Below are 25,153 nucleotides of genomic sequence, written 5' to 3' on the forward strand. Positions count from 1 at the left end.
AAACAACTTTTAGTATAAATAAAGACGTCGGGGAAGCTTTTATTCTCATAATTCCTCCATCTTTCTTCCGTCTATCTCATAAAAACTCTCCTATCTTCATAAAAAAAAATTTCAAAATTATGGATGCCTTTGAAAACCGTCTCAAGGAGTGGACGAACGAGTTCACAAATGTCGAGAAACATGACATGAGTGCTTTTAATTTGGGATCACTCTTGAGTCTCAAATTGGTGAAAATCGTGAAACCTTTCTTGGATGCTTGTCTTGAATATTGGGATCCAAATTTCCATGTGTTCGCCTTTCCTGGAGGCCATATTTGTCCTTTTCCAGAGGAAATAGCTGCTATTGGAGGATGGGATCCAGAAAATGCACCCGCTATACCTTTTAGCTCTCAGGGGTATAAGGGTAAATTTAGAGACTTGCTGGGACTGACTAAGGGTGAGGTTGACCGTCTTGTGATCTCGAAAGGGGTCCGTATGTTTGATTTCATTGACCGATTCATAAGCAGGGAAGACCCTTCTATTTCTTATGTTGCGAGACGTATGGCATTCGGGTTTTGTCTACTTCACTATTATGTCCTCCAAGGGCATGTTGACTAGGAGATGAGAGGAGATCCTCGTTTCTTGAGCTTAGTGGAACAAATGGAGCTGCGCAAGAGCCCAACATGCCTTTGTTTAGGAGAGATCATTCTGGGGCTGGACAACAGAAAAGCCAACCGCGAGCTTCCTTATCCGGGAAGTCCTATCATTTTGCAGGTAAGAACCCGTTTTCTTTTTTTTTATACATGTGCCAACCGTTTTTTTTTGTTTTTTTTGTTTTCGTTTTTTTCTTTTTTTGTTTTGTTTTTTTGTTTTGTTTTTTTATTGGCCATATGGGCATTAATTCCCGTCTTCTTTGCAGGTTTGGCTTATAGAGCGTCTGCGGTTGATCGAGCCCCCAGTTAATGTGCCAGGATACCATGCTCGGCAATTACGATGAGAACCAGGCTCTACATGGTGGACTTCGCTCGGGTTTGCAACAATTGGGAGAACAAGTTGAAGAATGAAGGAGGTCCCTTGATCCGATGGATTGTGCCATGGTGGCATCTCAGGTCAGTCACTGGAGTTTCATCTTTAGATCCGACTCGGTGAGTTCGCATCCCTAGCTTGGAATTCATGATTTGCATCTTCCCGGAGAGATTGATGAGGCAAGTGGGCCTTAAGTAGAAGATTCCGAAGCTTGACATTGTTCCTCAGACTGCATTGGCACATACTACAGAGATTCGTCGAGAGTGGGACCTCAAGTGGGCTCAGAGGAATTTGTGGTTCATACTTTCTCCTATTGGCTCCTTATGGGTATCTGATTCATACTTGCAATGGAGAAAGGCTGCTACTCCTGAAGAGCGTGAGAAATTGAGGAAGCACGAGCCCGTTGACTACAAGATTCACGAAGTAGCAAAGGAGAACCGTAAATACTTGACTGAAGAGGAGGAAGAGGCCGGATTCTGAGTCGTTCATCAGTTGAAGAAACCGAAGACCGCTCCTGCCGCAGAGATGGTGGTGGATCGAAATGGTAAGGCTAGACCGCGAGAGAGACCTTTGGTGATTAGGTCAGAGATAGCACAAGAGCGTCCGGCTCGTGGTCGAGACAAGAAGTATGATAAAAATGACAAAGGCAAAGGAAAGATGGAAGAGTAGCCTTAGTCGTAGTACTATTTATTATTATTATTATTTGTAATAAATGGCGGGGTTTTTAGAATCCTAGCCTAGCATTTATTTTTCGACATTTTATATTATGTGGCATATTATTATTATTTATGAAACAAATGAATAAAAGATTAATTAGTTAATGAAACTATTGTGATTTTTCTTTTATTATTCTTGTCGAATTTCAAAAGTAAATGCAAATGTTCTTCTATTTACATTTAAAATAATGGGTTGTATTCTGCAAAGGATTGTCTACGTATTCATTTAAAAAAATGAAATCAAACCCTTGCACGTAGTTCGAGTAAATATAAAAGAATAATTGTTCTAAGCAAGAGTTTGTAGTGAACTAGAAAATAAGCATGAGCTTTACTTACTCCTAAAATACAACTCAACTTATTTGATGATATGAGGATGACGAATTTTCAAAATGCAAGAGCAAAGTGACATGAGCTTTATTTCAGCAAGCCAAGGGCCATTTTTATTTCGTGTCGCAAGAGCGGCACGTAGGTGTTACGCGAGGCGCGTGTCTTGTCCTTCAATATGCATAATATCGTTTCAGTTGATCGAGGTTGGTTGGATTAGAAAATTCATTCCCATCTAAGTCTGTAATCCTAACCGCACCCCAAAGAGTATGGACTTGACTACGAATGGTCCAGTCCAGTTGGGTTTAAATTTTCCACGTGGATCGACAAGTAGTAGAGCCCTGACTGATTTGAGGACTAAGTCTCCTTCTTTGATGTTTCTGGGCTTAACCCGTTTATTGAAGGCTCGTTTGATACGTGCCTGATATGTTTGCACATTATGTAATGCGCGCAATATTCGTTCATCCAAGAGGATGAGTTCCTCATATCTGTCCCTTTTCCAATCAGCTTCTGGAATTTGACTTTCGAGCAGAATGCGTAAGGACGGGATTTCTAGTTCAACTGGTTGTACAGCTTCCATGCCGTATGTCAAGTAGAAAGGAGTAGCCCCAGTGGGCGTCCTAACTGATGTGCGATAACCCCACAAAGCGAATGATATTTTGCTGGGCCAATCGCGATAATTGTCGATCATTTTCTTGAGGATAGTGACGACATTCTTGTTTGTTGCCTCTACCGTGCCATTAGTTTGAGGTCTATATGGCGAGGAATGGTGGTGTTTGATCTTGTATTTGGCTAGTAATTGCTCAGTCTCAGCCTGAAAATGTGATCCATTGTCACTGATGATCTCATGTGGGCAACCATATCGACAGATGATATTGGTTTGTATGAACTTTGCCACGTTCTTGGCTGTGAGACTAGTGTAAGATGCCGCTTCGACCCATTTAGTAAAATAGTCAATAGCTACCAAAAATAAACAGTGACCTCCTGTTCCGGCTGAAGTGATTTTCCCGATGATATCGATTCCCCAAGCAGAAAATGGCCAAGGAGATGTCATGGTATAAAGTAGTGAAGGAGGAACATATTGCACATTCCCGAAGATTTGGCAGTCATTGCAATGTCTGACATATTTGATACAATCCGACTCCATCGTGGTCCAGTAATAACCCAGACGCGTGATTTTCTTTGCCATCATTGGTCCACTCATGTGAGGGCCACATTCTCCATCATGAACTTCTTCCATCACTTTTTGTTCCTGTGAATGATGAAGGCAGCGCAAGACTACACCAAGAGGTGTTCTTTTGTACAATTCTCCTTGCATGAGGAGGTATTGAGAGGCTAGTAGGCGTATGGCATGTTGTCCCCTCTTATCCATATCTGGTGGATATATACCATTGAGCTTGAAGTTTAGAATGGCTTGAAACCAAGGTTCTCCTGGATTTTCTTCCTCATCTGTAATTTGGTGCACATAGGCTGGTTCTGACCGTCGTTCGATGCATAAAGGCATTTCTACCATGTCATCTGGCATATTAATCAAAGATGCAAGTTTTGCAAGAGCGTATGCAAATTGATTCTCTTCACGAGGTAGGTGTAGATAAGTGACCTGATTGAAGAATTGGGCAACTTGATCTATCCTAGCTTGATAGGGTGCTATACTTTCACTTCAAATGTTCCAAGATCCAGTAATTTGGTTGATGATCAAGGATGAGTCTCCGTGAACTCGAAGATTCTTGATGCCTAAACTTACTGCCGCTTGTAGCCCAATGAGGCAAGCTTCATATTCTGCTGCGTTATTTGCCACCTCGAAGTCGAGTTTGATAGAGAGTGGTGTATGTTCACCTTCAGGAGAAATGAGCAACACTCATACAAATCCTCTTAAATTCGATGCTCCATCAAAATAAAGGTCCCAAGAGTCTATGCTAGTTTGTAGTATGTCCTCGTCTGGAAATGACCACGTGTCTATTGCTTGGGTGTCATTGATAGGATTTTCTGCGAAGAACTCGGCAACGGCGCACCCCTTTATAACCTTCAGAGGTACATACTTGAGATCGAACTCTGAGAGCATTAAGGTCCATCTTGCCAAGCTTCCGTTGAGAACGGGTTTTTCGAAGAGGTATTTGACGGGATCCATTTTGGAATACACCTTGACAGAGTAGCTAAACATGTAGTGGCGTAGCTTCTTTTTTGCCCACATAAGAGCGAGACATGTCTTTTCGAGAGGTGTGTACTTGCACTCATACTCCAAGAACTTTTTACTAAGGTAGTAGATATCTCTTTCTTCTTTCCCCACAGTTTGTGCTAACATAGTCCCCATGGCTGTTTCGGTCACTGTGAGATATAAACGAAGAGGTTGATCTCATTGAGGAGGCATGAGCACTGGTGGCTTGGCTAGTATCTCCTTAATTCTGTCAAATGCTTTTTGGCAATCGTCGTCCCATATGGTATGATCTGTTTTCTTGAGCTTTTTGAAAATGGGTTCGCAGATCATAGTAAGCTTCGATATGAATCGGCTTATATATTGTACCTTGCCTATGAATCCTCTAACCTCCTTCTCTGTCTGAGGTTGTGGCATTTCGATTAAAGCCTTGATCTTGAAGGGATCAATTTCTATTCCTCTTTGACTGACGACATATCCCTGGAGTTTACCTGATGTTACCCCAAACGCACACTTCTGGGGATTGAGCCTCATGTTGTACTTTCGCAATCTTAGGAAGAATTTACGAAGGTTGTCAATATGCCCCTTCCTATCCTTGGACTTGACATTCATATCATCAACGTACACTTTTTGGGTATAGCAGTTCGTTGATATGTGGCTCTGGCATTGATTAGCCTGAATGGCATAACAGTATAGCAATAGGTGCCCCATTGAGTGACAAAGGCGGTCTTATGCATGTCTTCTATAGCCATTTTGATCTGATTATACCCTGCATATCCGTCCATGAAGGATAACAATGCGTGGTCTGCTGTATTGTCTACCAATATGTCGATGTGTGGTAGAGGGAAATCGTCCTTGGGACTTGCTTTGTTTAAGTCTCTGAAATCAACACAAACTCGGATTCGCCCATCCTTTTTGGGTACGGGTACTATGTTAGCCACCCAGTCTGAATACTCGGAAACTTTGATGAACCTGGCTTTGAATTGTTTATCGACTTCCTTTTTTATTTTAAGAGCCCATTCGGTCCTCATTCGACGAAGCTTCTGCTTTACAGGTTTAAAACCTGGTTTGATTGGAATTCTGTGTTATGCAATATCCCTGTCGATTCCTGGCATGTCTTTGTAGGACCAAGCGAAAACGTCCTTGAACTCGTGTAGAAGGTCTATGAAATCGGCCCTTTCAGTTGGGTTTAAGGTTGTCCCTATCCTAAGTTCTCGGGGTTCTAGTTCGATTCCTACGTTGATGGGTTCTGTGTTCTCTATAACTGGTGCCCCTTCCCCCTCTTATAATATTTGTTTAGCTATGTAGGGAGGTAATTCGATTGAGTCTGGGTCAGGATCATCCTCATTATCATCGTAAATAGAATTGCATTTAGAATAACACAAAGAGTAAGCAGAATCTGATTTATTCATATTAAATTTTGAAAAGAGTTGAAACAAAGAAGCCATCTGTTTAGTAGTCAGTGGCGGTAAAAGGACAGCTGTTGGGGCATTTCCCGAGCTACTGTTACTACTCGATGCTATGCTAGGAGAAACAAGGGGATTGGGAGTGACGACAGGAGGAGACTCTCTAGGAACGTCTCTAGACTCAGACTCTAATTCCGACTCCGACTCCGACTCCGACTCTGACTCGAATTCGTTGTCTTCAGGTTCTCCTTTGAACATCTCTCCTTCTCCAGTGGTGACTTTGAAGAGCTTTCCTTGGTTGTTCGTCAACTTGATCGACTTTCTCCATCCTTTCTGCTGATTCGAACTGGTTTCTGTGATTAACGCTGTAGGGTTGAAATGGTCATCCTGAAGTATCATGGTAATGATCTCATCCTGTGCAGCTCTAACAAATCGGTCCTCCCCAAACAAAAGACTAACAGCCTGTTCGTCTAAGCAAGGTGCTTGACGAGTTTTGACGGTAGGAACCGTTTCTGAAGGAATGAAGTAGCAATCGTGAAAGATCTCGATTCCAGCTAGTTGCGTTCCTTTATAGTGCCAAGGTTCGGGAAACCCGTGAAAGTATTCTTGATTCCCTTCTCTAATGAAGTATCCATTTAGGGTAGGGAGGTAGGGTCGCATTTGGATTCCCTTGTTCTTACGATTTTGAAATTGAGTGAGCATCTCCAAAGCTTCTTCTTTCGTGGGTTTGTATCCCAATCCCAATGGTATCCTTTGGGAGTTTCCTTCTTTGTATGTTGCAAAGGTATTTTTCTTGGCAGGATTTAGTGGCATTCCCGGGAAGTATCCCTGAGACTTGAGTATGTGGTTGACTACTAAATTGGAGTGTGGATCGAAGTATAGAGATGCCCGTTCACTTTCTACAAGCTTTATGCTATGAAAGCCCCCAAGCTCGTATACTGGATCTGTGATTACTTGGTTGCTTGACATCTTCTCTATCACTGCCTTGATAGGTGACGAAGTGATCGTTACTACTTTGCCATCTAGTGGGATCTTGATTTTCTGGTGCAAGGTGGATGTTACTGCTTTGGAAGCGTGAATCCAAGGACTTCCTAGAAGTATATTGAACGATGCTACGATATCTAATATTTGAAAGTTAACCTTTCGCTCAATCGGCCCCGTGGCTATGGTGAGGTTGACTAGTCCTACCACTTTACACCGTGTTCCATCGTATGCTCGAACACCTTGGTTTGTAGGAGTCCAATCTAAGTCTTTCATGCCCAATTTGTATGCTGTCTTTAGTGGTATGACATTGACTGTGGAGCCATCATCTACAAAAGTCATTGGCTCATTTTTCTTTAAGCATATGACGGTAATATACAGAGCTAGGTTGTGACTGGCGCCGAAGGGAGGCAAATCCTCATCTGAGAAAGTAACTAGGTTGCTTAGCTTAGCCGAATCTTGGAAGACCAAGTTGACTACGTCGTCAGGCGTAAAGTTGTGCGCTATGTTCAATTTAGCCAAGGCTTGCAGTAAAGCTTGGCGATGAGGAAATGAACTGGCCACTAGTTGCCAGACTGAAAGATCAGCCTTTGTCTTCTGTAGTTGCTTTAGCAAGTAGTCAGTAGATGTATCTTCGCCATCATTTGGTGTGATGACATTGGTGTTAGTAACTGGACCATTAGTTATAGGATTGTTTTGAGAAACATTTTGATATGGACGCCTTGAACGAGTAAGATGGTCTATATCTTGATTTTTGATAGCTTTGACTATATCCTCACTAATCTTGACTAGATAGTGTTCACTAAGGTATTTATCTTCGTCGTCATCAGCCCATTTTCCGTTGACGATGGTAAGCTCTCTCAATCTGTTGATCTCAGCTTCTAAACTGATTATTTGGTCGACTAGACTGTCAACTACGGCGACTACCTATTGCATTGTAGAATTTTGAGACAGATTTAGTGGCACGCGCTCCTTGGGTATGGTGCTTGGATTGCGGAGGGATGCTACTACATCTTCCAGTTCTGAAACTTGCCTACTTACACTCTTTGCCCATGCAATAAAATCGGTGATGGTAGGAGAAATGATGGAGTAACTCCCCTCATCTTCTAATGCATGAATCTCGTCTTCGATTAGAGAAATGAGGTGTGAACAATCTAAGGTGGATTCTTCATCTGTAATCATCAGAACTCCAAGAGGATTCTGAGTATTGTTAGGCTTACCTCCAGGAGGTATTAGTAGACGACCATCTTCAATCATGTCCTGAAGGACATGTTTTAGCTTGAAGCATTTCTCTGTATCGTGTCCCTTACCTCTATGATATTCGCAGTATGCATTTTCGTCCCAGAACTTGGACTTCTTTTCTGGGTCAGGTGTAGGTCCTATGGGTTAGAGCTTACCCTGTTTCATCAAACTTTTCAGAGCATTGGAGTATGTATCGCCAATGTTCGTGAACTTACTTTGTGGGTTATTCTTCTTTGACGATTCGAGAAGGTTAACCTTATCGGTCTTGCTAGTAGAGCCATAAGAACGACTCGTTGAGCCTTGATATCCATGACCTACCGTTTTGGACAAGAGCCCTTTACGGATGTCATCTTCAATTCTCGTCCCTAGTACGGTTAGATCTTTGAAGGTCTTTATGTTTTGGTACCTCAAGTGGTTTGCATAAATGGGTCTCAAGTTATCCACGAACTTTTCCACAAGGGTAGCTTCATCTGGACGTTCAACTAATTGTGTGCTAGTCTTCCTCCACCTACTTAGGAAGTCGGTGAAGCCTTCTTTTTCATTTTGGGTAAGAACCTCTAGAGTGCGCATGTTGACTTGGATTTCGGCATTATCCGCGTATTGTTTAGTGAATTCAATTACAACGTCATCCCAAGTGGCAATCTTCTTGTGCTCCAAAGAGTAGAACCACTGCTTAGGAATGGTGTCGAGAGATGAAGGAAAGATCCTTAAGAACATCTCAGGTTTGATGCCTTTGATAAACATGTATTCTTTGAAAGCACGAATGTGGTTCAAAGGGTTTTTATGCCCCTTGAATTTCGGGATGTCAGTCATGTTGAAGTTGGTTGGCAATTGAGCATTCACGGCCTCATACTTGCGATTATTCTCCCTGTAGATGTCATATCCCTTAAGGTACATTAGTTGCTCCTCCAAGTATTGGAGTCGCTTTTCAGCTTCAGTAAGACCTATTGGAGGGTTGGTTTCTTGTTGTCTAACAAAGGGTGGAAGGTTATCATGCACAACTTCGCTAGGAATATCGTCTTCTGCAGGAGGGAGTCTAGTTTCTACAGCAACAATTCGACCTTCAATAGCATTGAGGCGATCAAAGAGTGGGTTGCCATACCGAACAATCAAACCCGGGGTCGGTGGAGAGGCTCGTACCAAACAAGAGTAAGGCCGATTCCTAGTCCATTTCCTCAAGTAGTGAAAGTCCGTGATACAAACAAGAGTAAGTACCATGGTATGGATGACATCAATCGCTATCCATCCTTAGGCCCAAATAATAATTAGGACCGTTTAGACGGGACGATTGGTCGAATGGGTTGGGTTGAGCCTAGGAAGGTCGAATGAAACGATCTAGGAAGACCGAGTTATGAAAACCAACAACTGTCTTGTACAAACTATTCCCTAACCTTGTTCAAGTTTCACCCTTTTGGCTACACGTAAGTGTATTATCCCCAGCGGAGTCACCAAACTGTGGACACGGGCCACGGGGGTGCTTGGGAAACAAGCGTTTGCATTTGTGGAGTCGCCACCAATTTATTGTGGAAAATTGGAAACCGTTCGAATATCTCGTGTCATGTCAAGACACAAAGTAGTGACATGAACACCAAGAACTCGTTACCCTTAGCATTCTATGTCTAGAATGACTCTCGTGGATGCCAATGAACACAGATGTTCACAAAGATTTGGAGTAAGGGGTGATGGTACATATTAGGAAGCTCTTTTGATCGAACACCTAGTCCCGCCCGCCTCGATAGCGGCCTCTACTAATGTTTAGGGAAAATCGTCTATACTCGGTATATTGTCGATTGTATGCATGCAATGCAACATCCAACGTTTTAATCCTAACATGTGATAATTAATACTAAGTCGGTTAACATGTAATTTAACATGCATTTGGGTGAAAGTTGAGATTTAGGATCGATTACATGTGAAGGCATACAAGTGATACAATAAAAGAAATACAATAAAAATACAATAAAGAAGATTACAATAATTACAACGGGTTAAATGATTTATGTCGAAAATACATCTAAAACGGATAATTTAGAAAAGAAAGAATAAATAAATAAACGAACAGAAATTAGGGGTGATAATACGAATAATAGTTAATTAAATACGTAACTAATAAACTAAGTCAAGGCAACACGGGATTTCAGAGACAGAAGTCAACCAGGAACAGGCGCAGCAGAGCTGCACCCTCTGGAAGAGGCGCAGTAGTCACTGCGTCTGTTCCTTGGCTCAGTTCTGGTTGTGAAGACGGAATTGCAAGTTGTTAATGTTAATTGGTGATTTTAAGGCTTGATTATGCTATTTGACTCGGATGAAAGTGATTAGTAGGTTATTTACATGTGATTAATGGTCATGAAAGCAATAAACATGGATGAAACCGATTAATACGAATTAATTACAAGGTTTAATGGATTAATTAACAAATTAAGGATTAAACAAATTAATTAGGTTAAATATGATGGATTAATGATGAATATGATAATAAACAGGTAAGAATATATCAAAGGTCAAATTCCAGAAACTCAACATGAATGAATCGAATTTCTACAACCCGGTTTGACTTTAATGACGAAAACCTGCAAATATTGGTTATTTGGGATTTAAGTCGGGAATTAATGACATGAATTAATTATGAAGAATTATGAATTACAGGTAAAAATGATCATGCTTAAATCGTCGTGTTAATGAAACAATGAACATTTCGAAAACAAAGTGAAAAACAAAAGGACGAAGGAAGAAGAAAGAAAGTAGGAACTGCGGCAGCCTCACGAAGAGGCGCAGCAGGTACTGCGTCCCTTCGAAGAGGCGCAGCAGTTGCTGCGTCCTTTCTTGACGGTTGTCCTCTGATAATCCGTAAAAAAGGGAATTAAACAAAGGGTTTTAGAAATCGGTTTTAATTGTATTTTCGACATAAATCTTACAATATGATTGCAAAAATAAATAACAATAAATAAAAGAGAGATTTACACCCTCAGACTTACATGTTTGACGAAACGAGATGAACTAAGTATACGTTTAGTGATGCTCGACTCGAATGTAGACGAAAGTGCCCTCGTAAGAGGAAAAAGACAGATTGATTAAAGTTGATTATGGTGGAGTTGGTCAAATTGGTTGGTCATGCAAAACGAGGCTGGTACTCAGAAGGATCCGAGCTTACGTGGTCGAAAGTTCAAGCACGTAGACGCCAAAAAGTAAGAACGTGGTCTAGAATTCAAAGGGAGAAGAGAAGGGCGGACACTCGCGTGAGAAATATGTGAGACCGAAGGTCTCTATTTATACTAATCACGGAATTAGGGTTTAGGAAAGGAGAGAAAGATCCGAAAATAACCGACTTAGGTTAAACACGGAAACTTGGACAAAAAGAAAGCCTGGAGAAAAAAGGCGCAGCAGATGCTGCGTTCCTTGGAAGAGGCGCAACACTTGCTGCGTCCTTTCCTCAGCGGGTTCCTCCTGCGCAAGAAAGCGCGTTTGACAGCCTGTCGTATTTTAGGCATAACTTTCTCTACAAGACATGGAATAAGGTGATTTTGGTGGCGTTGTAAAGCTAAGAGAAAGATCTAGAACTTTCTGTGAAATAGGCCTGACCCAACAAAGTGGTTATTGTTGGAATATGTGTCCTCCGACAATAATGCGATCACGACTATTGATCATGATGATCACATGTTTAAGTCTCATTAAAATGAATACAATTGGGAAGTAATATTGTTATCACAATCGGTCAACATATATCGGTAATGATTGGCTGACTAGAGTTTGACATTACTGTCGTGTGACGGTGGTGATCAGTTGACCCCCTAGGTCATACCTAAAGGGCAATACTCTTAATTGATTATTTAATTAATCGTATAACGTTACGAGTTAATTAAATTACTTGAAAATTGACGGACGATTTTGGAAGTAAAATTTACGTATCATATTGAAATGTGATTAAATGAGATACGGTCTGAGTAATCGAATTGTTTCATTACTCGGATGAAATTATTGTTTAAGGAAACAATCGGAATTGAATGAATTTTTGTAAATACGATTTATAAATTGGTAAAATATTTTGGCACAAGTAATTATGAAATTACTAAGTCGATTTTTGTATGTGACGTATTTTTTATTAATACGTTGATTTTTAATATGTTAAAAATTACATAACAAATTTATATCACATATGACATGTGACATATTGACAATTGACAAAAATAATATGGAATCCATATTATAAAGTGGGCTGAAAATTAGAGGGTTGTTGAGCTAATTATATGTTGATTGTAATTAGTGGAAGACATGATGATTACACTAGTCACTAGCCATGCAAGCCTATTGTTCATTGTGAAGAACAATTTTTCCATGCATTGGCTCCCCTAAAGCCGTCCTCTTACACGGTTTTGGGAAGACAAAACCTATGATGGTTTTCTCATATTTTTACCTAATAATATACAAAATGTTTTGTATCCTCATTCATTCACTTGCTCATCCAAAATTAGTGTTCTAAGAGAGAATAAAAATCCTCCTCTTCTTCTCTCTAAAAACCGAAATAATTAAGTGTTTTATAAATATTTTGGTTCAATTTTCTACTAGATTAATATTATACTAGTTCTTGTAATATTAATTAAATTAAGAGAAAGCCTTGGGTATAAAGCTTAGGGAGAGATCCTATACTTGGATCTTTGTTCTTCCATAAGGGAAAGCTCAAGAACAAGAGAGAAAGGTGATCTCTCTTGTGCCCATTAAACCGAAAACATCAATGTAAGGATATGATTTCTCCTCTATTTTATCTTTTGTTTGCATGCATAAAATCCGTATTTAATTTTATGACAAATTAATTTTAACATATATGAGTATGTTAGAGTGTATATGAATCTACATTCCCTTCAATTGGTATCAGAGCCACGGTTGTTTGCATGCAAATTGGTTAAAAGTTTTTCCGAGTTATATGAATAACAAATAAAACTTGTAAAATTTGTGTTATTATGATATATCACGAAATTATTACATGCATGTTAATATTTCTGGTCCTAAAATTTTTTAGGATATTTTGGTTAATTTTTCGGATTTTTATTGTTCATATTTTACAATAATGGCATTTAAATGTGATTTTATGAGTAAAAATGTCATTTTTGGTCGAAAATTAGCTATACTTCGAATTTTAAGTTGATTTTTGGATATGTTGTCACATATATTATTTTGAGATAACCTGTAAAGTTTCATAATTTTTGGACTTGTTATGCTCGAAAAATGAATTTCTCATTATTAAATTCGGATTTAAGTGAAAAATAGGTTAATATGAGTTAAATTTCGAATATGGTCATAGAAAATTAATATGTTGTCACATGCAATTTTACAAGATGTGTGTAAAATAATTGGCTATAAAGAAGTCTTTTTGCATGATTTATGAATTTTTGAAGAAAAATGGCATAAATAGTGACATTATTAGTGAAAATTAATAAAAACATAATCTATGACTTAAGAAAAACGTCTAATGTTGCATTTTATTATATTTTTCAGATCTAAAATTGAAAAGTTAATGAAAATAATTTTTCCATGTTTTTATGATTATTTTATTAAAATCGATAAACCGCAACATTGTTTTTTTTAGGAAAATTTCAAATTTTTAACCTAAGATTTTGAACATTATGAGTGTCATGGTATTTTTCCAGAATGTTCATGAATTTAAATTTCAAATTTTGAATTTATTTGAAGTTTTGTGATTTATTTGAAGTTTAATAGCTTATTTTTGTAATTTTGGTCCATTTATGAACAATTTTATAAAATATGGGTTAATTATGGTCAAATTATTAGTGAAGACTAAATTTTGAGTCCTAAGAGGTTAGGGTAATTAACTTATGCATAAATATGAGTTTATGTATTTTTGTGATTATAAAATGTTGAAATCACGCAAATCCGTAAAAACCGAGTAATATACGATATTGGCTAATTAAAGGCGATTTAGCATAAAATTGAGCATGTTCTTACATATTATAATGCTGCATTTTCTTTATGATTGTCATAATTTCATTTTATGTAATTTTGAATTATGTAATTTTACTTAGTATGGCCTTAGATTTTAATTGGTATTTCCCGAAATGTATGGGAATATCGATTCGGTTGTAATTTTTATTGTGATCTCGTATCACCGTTTTGTAATTTAATAGATTTATTTTATTTTAGTTACAAATGTATAATAGGAAATTATGTAATTTATTATGTAATTTTATTCATTCCGGAGTTCCCAAAGACGGATTTCTTCAAGAATGGCGATACATAAAGACGGTGTTACCTCGAGATGTGTGCCACAACCGAAGTTCAAGGGACCAATGGAGTTGGTTTCCGAATTTGTAATAGTTAAATAGTTTTTCTATTTTAGGAAAGGCCATACTAGGATTTATTTATCTTTATGCTTGCATTTTATTTTATGTCACATGCATCGCTAAATCGCCATAACTAAAACATGCGTTGTCATTTTATCGAGTTTATCGACCGTGTCAATTAAAATTATCGTAGTTCACCGCTTTAGTTCACTTAAAACGTGATAGATAATAAATTGACATGACCTCTCGCTAAAATAAACAATTGAGACTTAGCCTTACCAAAAATTAGAAACCCATGAAGTACCGGGGTTTCATAAGGGAGTTGAGCGCTTTACCGTAAGACAAACCTTGTTACGTTGGTGAAGTGGGGTGATAAATGTCTATCCACCGAATTTATGTTAATAAAGGGTATTTCGGCACACCGTGCCCTAAGTTGACATGGGTTTGGATCACGGACACATTTATTCGAAATTTGGGTTGAACTCAACGAAAGTATTCACGACGTATTTCCGGATGTGTTTCGGGATAGAGATAAAATATTAATGTAATTTTATCGACCAAGAGTTCTAAAAGTAGAATCGATTAAAGAGTTAATCCACCGAGTTATATTGATGAGGGGTATTTCGGCACACCGTGCCCCAAGTTAATATGAATTTGGATCTTGGAATCATTTATCATAGTTGGGTAGAGGTCACTATGTAAATGCCTTACTTGTTATTTACAAGTATTAATATAACGATAAATGTTAAGTTTTCCACTTTTCCGTTATTATATTGTTCTATTTCTTTACCACAATTCATATACGATATCATTTCGATTTTGACTCAAATCTCCATTAAAACATCGTAACTAAAGACAAATATGAATTTGCTTCTAAAACTTCATATGAACCATTGCTAAGGATCTCTTGTAAAGAGTATAGATTGAAGTTATTCATTATCAAACAGGTTTTTGATTCTTGACTAACACATCTACTTACAATGGATTATTTTTCATGTACTTAAATGAATTAAGTACCTTGAAGCGATAAATTGTTTTGGTAATTAGTTTTGTCAAGAATTCGTAATTGACCAAAATAACGCAACCACTTCAATGAAAGTTTTAAGACTAAAACGAACAAATGAAGAGTAATCTTCATGAATTCAATTTTGCTTCTCAAAGCAAAGAATCATTGAATTGAGTGGGAGCATTCTCTTAAACCGTTAAGATGAGGGCGAGGTTCAAGAAGTAAAGATTATAATGGAATTGATACAAGGTAATGTTAAAGGTAAAGTTGTTGAGAATGACGATACTAAACCTATCAATCCCGACCGATAAAGTTTCCATTGTCTTAAATGTTAGACACGAGAAAGGAAACTACCCCAAATTATTAAAGAATAAACAAGTTAGTTGTGGGACATCTAATGGGACCTTCTTCGTTAAATGTTTATTTGATTAAACATAAAATTTTGCTAGTACTACTTCGTCAATATTAGAAACCAATGGAGGTTTTCATCATTGTACTTGATACATAGGATGATTAGAATATGACGACTAGCAACAATGAAGTCAAGAGATAGAGTCATTGTGTACTAAATCTAGTTTTCGGGTTTGGAGTTGTACTTAATTGTGACTATTAAGTACATAGACTCTAAATAAGAATACATACTTGTTAAGATACAAAAGAGGTTTCACTTTTGTGACCCTTTACACCACGATTTGATATATGGCTAGCCCATTATCAAAGTGATAATATTCTAAACCAAACTAGAACGATATATCATGAAGATGATGCAAGACTCAAATTTGGTAACCCAAGATTAAACCTTAAAATTTTGGAATGATGAACGCAAAGAGTTATTGAGTACTCTTGAAACCACTAGATTGTTAATGGTATATGCGTATCTTGTATTCAAAGCAAGATGTCTCGTGCCTTTTGGTTGAAAAGGATATCGAGGTTATAAATCATTGATCCAAAATAGGTTGATCATTTTCTTTTACCAACGATTTAAGTTGATGCTAATGTGTTCACTTAATAAGGTAAATAGAGAAATCCTTGAAGAAGTTTAAAGAGTTCAAGGAATCACGATTTAGTCGTGATGGGATTATCAAAGTGAAGACTTTGATATAAGCCAAAGGAAATGTGATATAGTATCACAAATTAATCTCTCTTAACACGCATTATGGAATAATGTGTGGTTGGATATGAATTCAAACGCTATTCGATATGGTTTGGACTTCAATCAAGTTACTTTGAGTTACTTGATCCTTTTTGGGGAATTTATCATTTTTGTCTAATTTATTTTCCACTAAATCATATGAGATATGAAATGGTAATGTGCCATATTTGTAAGTTTTCACAAGAAACAGATGCTCATTTTTCCCTTTCAATTATCACGACAACAACGGGTTTGCGGCTCGTGAAGCTGTCTTTCTAAAATACAAGTTTATTTCTAGAAGACAGAGTGGGAGAAATTATTCAAGAGCCACAAAGATGTTATGTCGCAAGAAACTGGTCTTTCTTGGCTACATGAGATGTTTTGTGTAAGACATTGTTTCTTTAAAACCTAGGAGGTTAAAGTTCGTCACTTGTTGAAAATGATGAATTCATGCTACTTTTAAGAAAGCAAAGAGCTTATAACTTACAAGAGAAATCGTTTGATTCAAATTGATTACTTCTAGAAAGTAATGAACATATGACTTACATAAGAGTGTTCAAGTCACAACTCAATACAAGGCTTAGAGCCATGAAAATCCGAAATAAAGGCTTGATTAGTGACAAAGGATTTTGCACTAATAAAGACAGTTTTCAAGGCTTGATTGGTTGCAAAGAGTTTTACACCAATTGAAATGCTTAAGTCTATTTGGATCTTCTTAGGGATTGTGTTTCATATTATGAAATACATAGCGAGTGAATCTAAAACACACTTCTTCAATAGAAGGAATGTATTCAATACATGTCATGAGTTTTATAGATTCTTGCAATCCTAAGATAATGTGAAACTTAAGAGAGGATCTTAAGTAAGACATCAATGAGTTGGAATCAACATTTTGATCATGTGATAAAACATTTCTCGATAAGTCGAGAGGTTGTGTTTATACATGGAGTTTAGTGGGAGTTACGGAATTTTTAATTAGTCCGATATGTGGATGACATATTGATCATTGAAAATGATTTAAGACTTTTGGAGTATTATAATACATCTTGAATATCCGGATTTATGAAGATAAATCCACATGATATTAGCGTCAATAAGAAGTCTTATGTTGATAAGATTCATGACTAGTTCAATTAATTTGAACATATTTGATTGATTCCATTTGCTTCCGCTACCGGATCAATTAAATGAATAATGATGTATAACACTTCATATTCTTTGAGTATGATGAATTGTTTTCAAAATCGAATTTAAGTAATCCTTGCCAAGTAAGCCATAAAGATTACCCTTAAGTGCATGCAGAAGCATTAAGGAAGTAAAGCAAAGTGTTTATGATGCAATGTTGTGTAAGGGTGTTACACAAGTGACATTTGACAATTGAGATTGCGCATGGTTTCCGACAAAACCATAATCAAAACACATTAGGATGGTTAAGATACCATTGTGGCTATGTTAATTAAGAAGTAGATTTTCTAGAATCGTTCTGGACAATAAAGAACAATAAGAGATATTTATAACGGAAATTGAGTACACTTGCAATCATGAGATGTGCAAGAGGATGAGTCCCACACACTGTGAAAACAGTGGGAGCTATTCTTAGGCTAGAGGACCTATGTCTTGATTGGATCTCGACACGTACTCAGAAAGTTTTGTGATGCAAATGTATACATTACAAAAGGAAAACGAGTATGTAGTGAGGTTGAGTAAGGTACAAGAAATTGATAAAACCTACTAACCAAAGCCTTCTCAAAGGCTAAACATGATGAGTCATGTCATTTCAATTGAATTGAAATGAACAACTACGTACAAGATCAAATCAGATTATAGAACATGAAATAGTAATCAGGCATTGACTATTCATGTGTGATAATCGCATTTGTCGTTCGAGTTTTATTTTAAAACTCTTTTATTATACTTTGTTACATCCAAACGGGTTGTAGAGACAATTGAACCCCGTTAAAGTGAACACGGATTAGCATAGTATTTGCCCATAGTTACTTGTATGAGGTGACGTCTCGAAGTAACTAGAGTGTGATGCGATTGATGGCAAGTTCAAGTGCCATAGAGTCATGTGAGATGACTAGTCGATCACATAGGCAGACTGTTAGGAACATTTTGTCGGGCCTTATGACCGCTTATAGAGTTCTGGCAATTTATATAGCCTGGTCGTGGCGAGAGCTACTATAGTATTCAAATGAGTCGATTCTTTTGACTAAAGACTATTCACCTAAGATGGCACAGATTTGATTAACTTTGATTTGTGTTACTACGACCTTCGTAAATGGGGTCAAATGGGCATATTTTGGGTTATGATGGCTGTGGCTAGTCGAAGGGAATGAGTGCGATAGGAATTGTCCATCCCCTTGTCAGGGTTAAAACAATATCTCAGGACCACTCGAGGAGTAATGAACTGGAAATGCGTGGCCACGCTCGGAAGGTATCCAGAGTGGATAAATCCGGTCAATCAGTTATTCTCCAGATCGAGGAAACCACTCTCGATATGATCACTTGCAAGTACGACCGAAAGACACCTTGCATTGAGTGGGAGATAGTAATAGGACAAGAGAATTGGTGACGCACACTTGTCGAGGACAAGTGGGAGATTGTTGGAATATGTGTCCTCTGACAATAATGCGATCACGACTATTGATCATGATGATCACATGTTTAAGTCTCATTAAAATGAATACAATTGGGAAGTAATATTGTTATCACAACCGGTCAACATATATCGGTAATGATTGGTCGACTAGAGTTTGACATTCCGTCGTGTGACGGTGGTGATCGATTGACCCCTAGGTCATACCTAAAGGGCAATACTCTTAATTGATTATTTAATTAATCGTATAACGTTACGAGTTAATTAAATTACTTGAAAATTGACGGACGATTTTGGAAGTAAAATTTACGTATCATATTGAAATGTGATTAAATGAGATACGGTCTGAGTAATCGAATTGTTTCATTACTCGGATGAAATTATTGTTTAAGGAAACAATCGGAATTGAATGAATTTTTGTAAATACGATTTATAAATTGGTAAAATATTTTGGCACAAGTAATTATGAAATTACTAAGTCGATTTTTGTATGTGACGTATTTTTTATTAATACGTTGATTTTTAATATGTTAAAAATTACATAACAAATTTATATCACATATGACATGTGACATATTGACAATTGACAAAAATAATATGGAATCCATATTATAAAGTGGGCCGAAAATTAGAGGGTTGTTGAGCTAATTATATGTTGATTGTAATTAGTGGAAGACATGATGATTACACTAGTCACTAGCCATGCAAGCCTATTGTTCATTGTGAAGAACAATTTTTCCATGCATTGGCTCCCCTAAAGCCGTCCTCTTACACGGTTTTGGGAAGACAAAACCTATGATGGTTTTCTCATATTTTTACCTAATAATATACAAAATGTTTTGTATCCTCATTCATTCACTTGCTCATCCAAAATTAGTGTTCTAAGAGAGAATAAAAATCCTCCTCTTCTTCTCTCTAAAAACCGAAATAATTAAGTGTTTTATAAATATTTTGGTTCAATTTTCTACTAGATTAATATTATACTAGTTCTTGTAATATTAATTAAATTAAGAGAAAGCCTTGGGTATAAAGCTTAGGGAGAGATCCTATACTTGGATCTTTGTTCTTCCATAAGGGAAAGCTCAAGAACAAGAGAGAAAGGTGATCTCTCTTGTGCCCATTAAACCGAAAACATCAATGTAAGGATATGATTTCTCCTCTATTTTATCTTTTGTTTGCATGCATAAAATCCGTATTTAATTTTATGACAAATTAATTTTAACATATATGAGTATGTTAGAGTGTATATGAATCTACATTCCCTTCAGTTATCACCTTGTAAAATGGGCCTAAAGTTCGGGTTGTTAGTTTAGCTAAATGAAATGCACATTTTGTAACGTAAACTTTTAGTTTAGCCTAACGAAGTGACATGACTCAAAATGAGATATAATCTCAACATTTTGTTACATCCTAACCTTAGGTAGACAAGGTCATTGCTTTGACTCGGGATTTGACGGTTTTTAGAAAATGAAGACGGTTTTAGGCCCGGACTCCAAATGTACTCTAATTACTGCCAAAACGACCATAATGACACCTAGATGACGACCATGAGGTAGCCACAAGTGTTTGAGCGACCACTTGACGATAAACTTACGATTTGTCACAAATCGTTCCGCGTACCAAACATGCGGCCCAATCATCACCGGGTGGTTTGCGGGAGGTGCAGAAATGAGGTGTCTACACGATCGACCATTCTAGCACACTTACTCAAAGAAAAGACTCGACTTGTGAAGTGGGAGTGTGCCACTTGTGTTAAGTGGGGTTTGAAAGTGACAAAGGTTTGAAATGTTTGTCCTAGACAACTGTAGTGTAGTTGTAGGAGTGCTGACTCGAAGTAAGGTTTTGAAATGGGTTTTGAGGCCCGAATTTTGACTGGATATTTGGACAGAGTTTCGACTCATTTTGCGCTAATTTTGGCCATTTTTGAAAGTGTTTACATTTTAAAAAGGTTTTTTTGATTTTACAAAAAATTCGTCATGGTTTTGTTTACAAAATGGTGATTACATATGATAAAAGCATTCATACAGGCATTATAACGGTATACTGAGTGCATTTGTAAGGGTTTTGGCTTAAAAGGGTGGGTTGCCATACCGAGCAATCAAACCCTGGTCTGTGGAGAGGTCCGTGCCAAACATGAGTAAGGTCGGTTCCTAGTCCATCTCCGCGAGTAGTGAAAGCCCTTGATACAAACATGAGTAAGGATCACGGTATGGTTGACGTCAATCGCTATCTATCCTTAGGCCCAGATAAGAATTTGGACCGTCCAGACAGGACGATTGGTCGAATGGGTTGGGTTGGGCCTAGGAAGGCCGAATAAAACAACCTAAGATGATCGAGTAATGAAAACCCGACAACAGTCTCATATAAACTATTCCCTAACATTGTTCAAGTTTCACCCTTGGCAACACGTAATTGTATTACTCCCCAGGAGAGTCACCAAACTGTGGACACTGGGGGCCCACGGGGGCACTGGGGAAACAAGCGTTTGCATTTGTGGAGTCGCCACCAATTTATTGTGGAAAATTGGAAACCGTTCGAATACTTCGCGTCATGTCAAGACACAAAGTAGTGACATAGACACTAAGAACTCGTTACCCTTAACATTCTATGTCTAGAATGACTCTCGTGGATGCCAATGAACACGGATGTTCACAGAGATCTGGAGTAAGGGGTGAGGGTACGTATTAGGAAGTCCTTTTAATGAACACCTAATCCCGCCCGCCTCGATAGCGGCCTCTACTATTGATCAGGGAAGTCGTTTGTACTCGATATGCTGTTGGTTATATGCATGCAATGCAACATCCAACATTTTGATCCTAACATGTGAATTAATATTAAGTCGGTGAACAAATAATTAGCATTTAATTATGTCGAAGTAGGGTTTAGAATTAATTATATGTGAAAACAAATAAATAAATCATACGTAATAAAATACAATAAATAAATAAATGCAATAATTAAAATTACAATAATTACAACGAATTAATTGATTTACGTCAAAAATACATTTAAGACGGACAATTTGGGAAAACAAGAAAAAATAAATTAGGTTAGAATATACGGACAGATTAGGAGTGATACTGCGGTTAATAGTCAATTAATACGTAAACTAATGAATTAGGTCAAAGCAAGAACGGGAGTTCAGAGACAGAACTCAATCCGGAACAGGCGTAACAATGCTGCGCCCCTTGGAAGAGGCGCAGTGGTCACCGTGTCTGTTCCTAAGGTGATTTCTGGCTGTGAAGTCAGAAATGCGGGTTATTTACGTTTGTTGGTGTATTTAATGATTGATTATTGATATTTGACTCGGATGAAAGTGATTTAGCATATTATTAACATATGAAATCGTCATAGAAGCGATAAAAACGAAGTAGAACGAATAAAAAACGAATTATAAACTAGTTACAAATTAATTAGGGTTATTTATAGAGGCGGAAATGAATTAGACAAACTGGAAATAAACGGTAAAAATATGTACAAAGGTGAACTTGAAAAACTTGATATGAATTAATCGAGTCTCTAAAAATCCGGGTTTGATTTGATGACGAAAACCCGCAAGTATCGATTATAAGGCATTTAAGTCGGAATTAAAGGCAATAATTATTTAGAATGTGTGTTAAAATTATTATATACGAATGGAAGAGAAGAAAATAAGAAAAAGAAAACAAAAGAGGACGGATTAACAGAGAGGCGAGGAAGAAGAAGAAAAGCAGGAACTACGACAGCCTCAAGTATACTTTTGACGTAAATCTTACATTAATTGGTACGAAAATAAAATACAATAATAAAAGATGGGATTTACACTCTCAGACTTACATGTTTGACGAAACGAGATTAACTAAGTTAACGTTTAGTGATTGCTCGACTCGAATATATGAAGAAAGTGCCCTCGTAATAGGATTTAGATTAAATTGATTGATTAATTGAGGTGTAGTTGGTCAAATTGGTCGGTCATGCAACATGACTGGTACTCAGAAGGATCCGAGCTTACGTGGTCGATTGATCAAGCACCTAGACGTCAATAAGCTTAGAGCACGGTCTTAGAATGCAAAGGGAGAAGAGAAGGGCGTACACTCGCGTGAAAAATATGTGGAACGAAGGTCCCTATTTATACTAATCACACGGAGGAATTATGGAATGACTCAAACTTTGGAAACAAATCTCGAAAAAATCTGAAAATACGCAGAAAAGAGCTTGGGTAGAGGCGCGGCAGCTGCTGCGATCCTTCGAAGAGGTGCAGCAGGTGCTGCGTCCTTTCCCCAGAGGTTTCCTCCTGCAGAAGAAAGATTTCCGCGTTTCTTTTATGGAATTGCGGTAGATCTCAACTTCTTTATTCCTTAAAATAAGATTTTCGGGACATATTTTGCCAAAAGATATAAAACTAAATTATGGAATAAAAATATCCGGAATATTCTAGGACATTCTGTCTCGGCATTTTAAACGGTTTATTAGAAATGAAGCGGTTTTTGACCCGGGCTCCAAATGAACTCTAATTACTGTCAAAACGACCGTATCGGTGCGTAGATGACGACCAAAGGGTAGACACAAGTATTTGAGCTATCACTTGACGATAAACTTACGAACAGTAATAAATTGTTCCGCGTACCAAACATGCGGCCCAATCATCACCCAGGGGATTGCAGGAGGTGCAGAAATGAGGTATCTACAGGTTTTAACCCGAGTACGATGATAAACATTGACTAATTACAAACAAATGAACTTAAAAGAATTAGTTCATAATCATTTTTCAAAACTACTCATGTCAAGCTTGCAAAACCGAACCCGGGATTAAATACCCTCTTTTCAAAACATTTTACAAACATTTTAACGGTCAAAAGACGTCCCTTGGACAGTCTGCTGACTCGCGCCTAAAGAGGCCAACCATTTTTAAGTTTTCAAACCAGGACAGGCCTGTTTGCATCGCCTGACGGCTCGCGCCTCAATAGGCAGCCTGATGCAGACCCTTCTTCCTTTCCAGCACTCGCCTAAGACGATACCAACTTCGGTTAACCCGAATACAAGACGGATCAGATGACAAATCTGCCTCTTTTACATTGTATTTGCAAAACGCCTTTCTAAGACAAACGGATCACGTTATGCACCATAAACCTAACTTGGTAAATGGATGTTTAATTTCCGTCTTGCATGCAAATCAACACTAAATCCAACTTGACATCAATTACTTGATATTTGGATAAACAACCGACATAGAAAGCTCACATGTTAGGTTCAAACTTGTGGATGCATTTACCTGTTTTATCAACTTTTGCATTTAACCAACCAAGATCGATCAGTAGAGGTCGCTACCGCGGGCGGGATTGGGTGTCCGATTAAAGGGCTTCCCAATAAGTACTTTTACCTCTTACTCAGAAACTTTGGATAGTGGACGACCTTATCCAGGGCGTACGAGAGTCATTCTAGAGATAGAATGCTAAAGATGGACGACTCCTTATCTTTAGTACCTATGTCAAACACCGCTTTTTGCCTTCGTTGACCTAGGTATAAAGTGGATTCGAACGGGTTCCAAGCATCCCACAAATGCTTGGTGGCGACTCCGAACATCTCTTGCATCGTTTTGAGACCCTTGCCGAGACGAAACCGACCGATCTAAAACGATCCGGTCGAAAGTATAGTGCAGAGCAGAGGACAAAATTGGAAATGGACGTCTAAGTATCAACGAATGAGCTGGTCACCTTGGATGTAAATTTTATATTGCGTAGCTGTTTGTCTTAGGGGTAATTTTGTATGTGTCTATTGGTGAATGTATGACAACTTTTTAATTATTAATATAATTTTCACATTTCACCAAAAAAAAAAGAAAACATTTTTACGCCGCCGAGCGTGGCTTTCAAAAGACCGCTATACATCCACATATTGACTTGGCGTGTAGGTGGCATGTCCACAACGATGTTTACAATTTTAGTTTTAATATCTATCTTGAAAATATAAAATTTGATGTATATGCATAATGTACAATGTATCTTCAATCTTCCGGATGTATATGTGTTCTCTATTATGTTGGGAAGTGCACATTGACATTGGTCACATGTCAAATACACAACTTCTATCTCAACCTAAATCACTTATACATAATTATTTCAATTAATAAAACGGAAATTATACTTAATAGAAAGCAATTTTCGCAATAAACGTAATGATTTACATTTTTAGAATTTTTGTCAAAATATTATTTTAACAAATTTAGAATCAAATAACCGTATGTATTAATATAATTTATTAAATACCGTAACATTTATTAATCAGTAATTAGTATTTTGATGAGATTTATGTATTATTT

Source organism: Silene latifolia, chromosome X, assembly GCF_048544455.1.
Source record: "Silene latifolia isolate original U9 population chromosome X, ASM4854445v1, whole genome shotgun sequence".
Taxonomy (NCBI): domain Eukaryota; kingdom Viridiplantae; phylum Streptophyta; class Magnoliopsida; order Caryophyllales; family Caryophyllaceae; genus Silene; species Silene latifolia.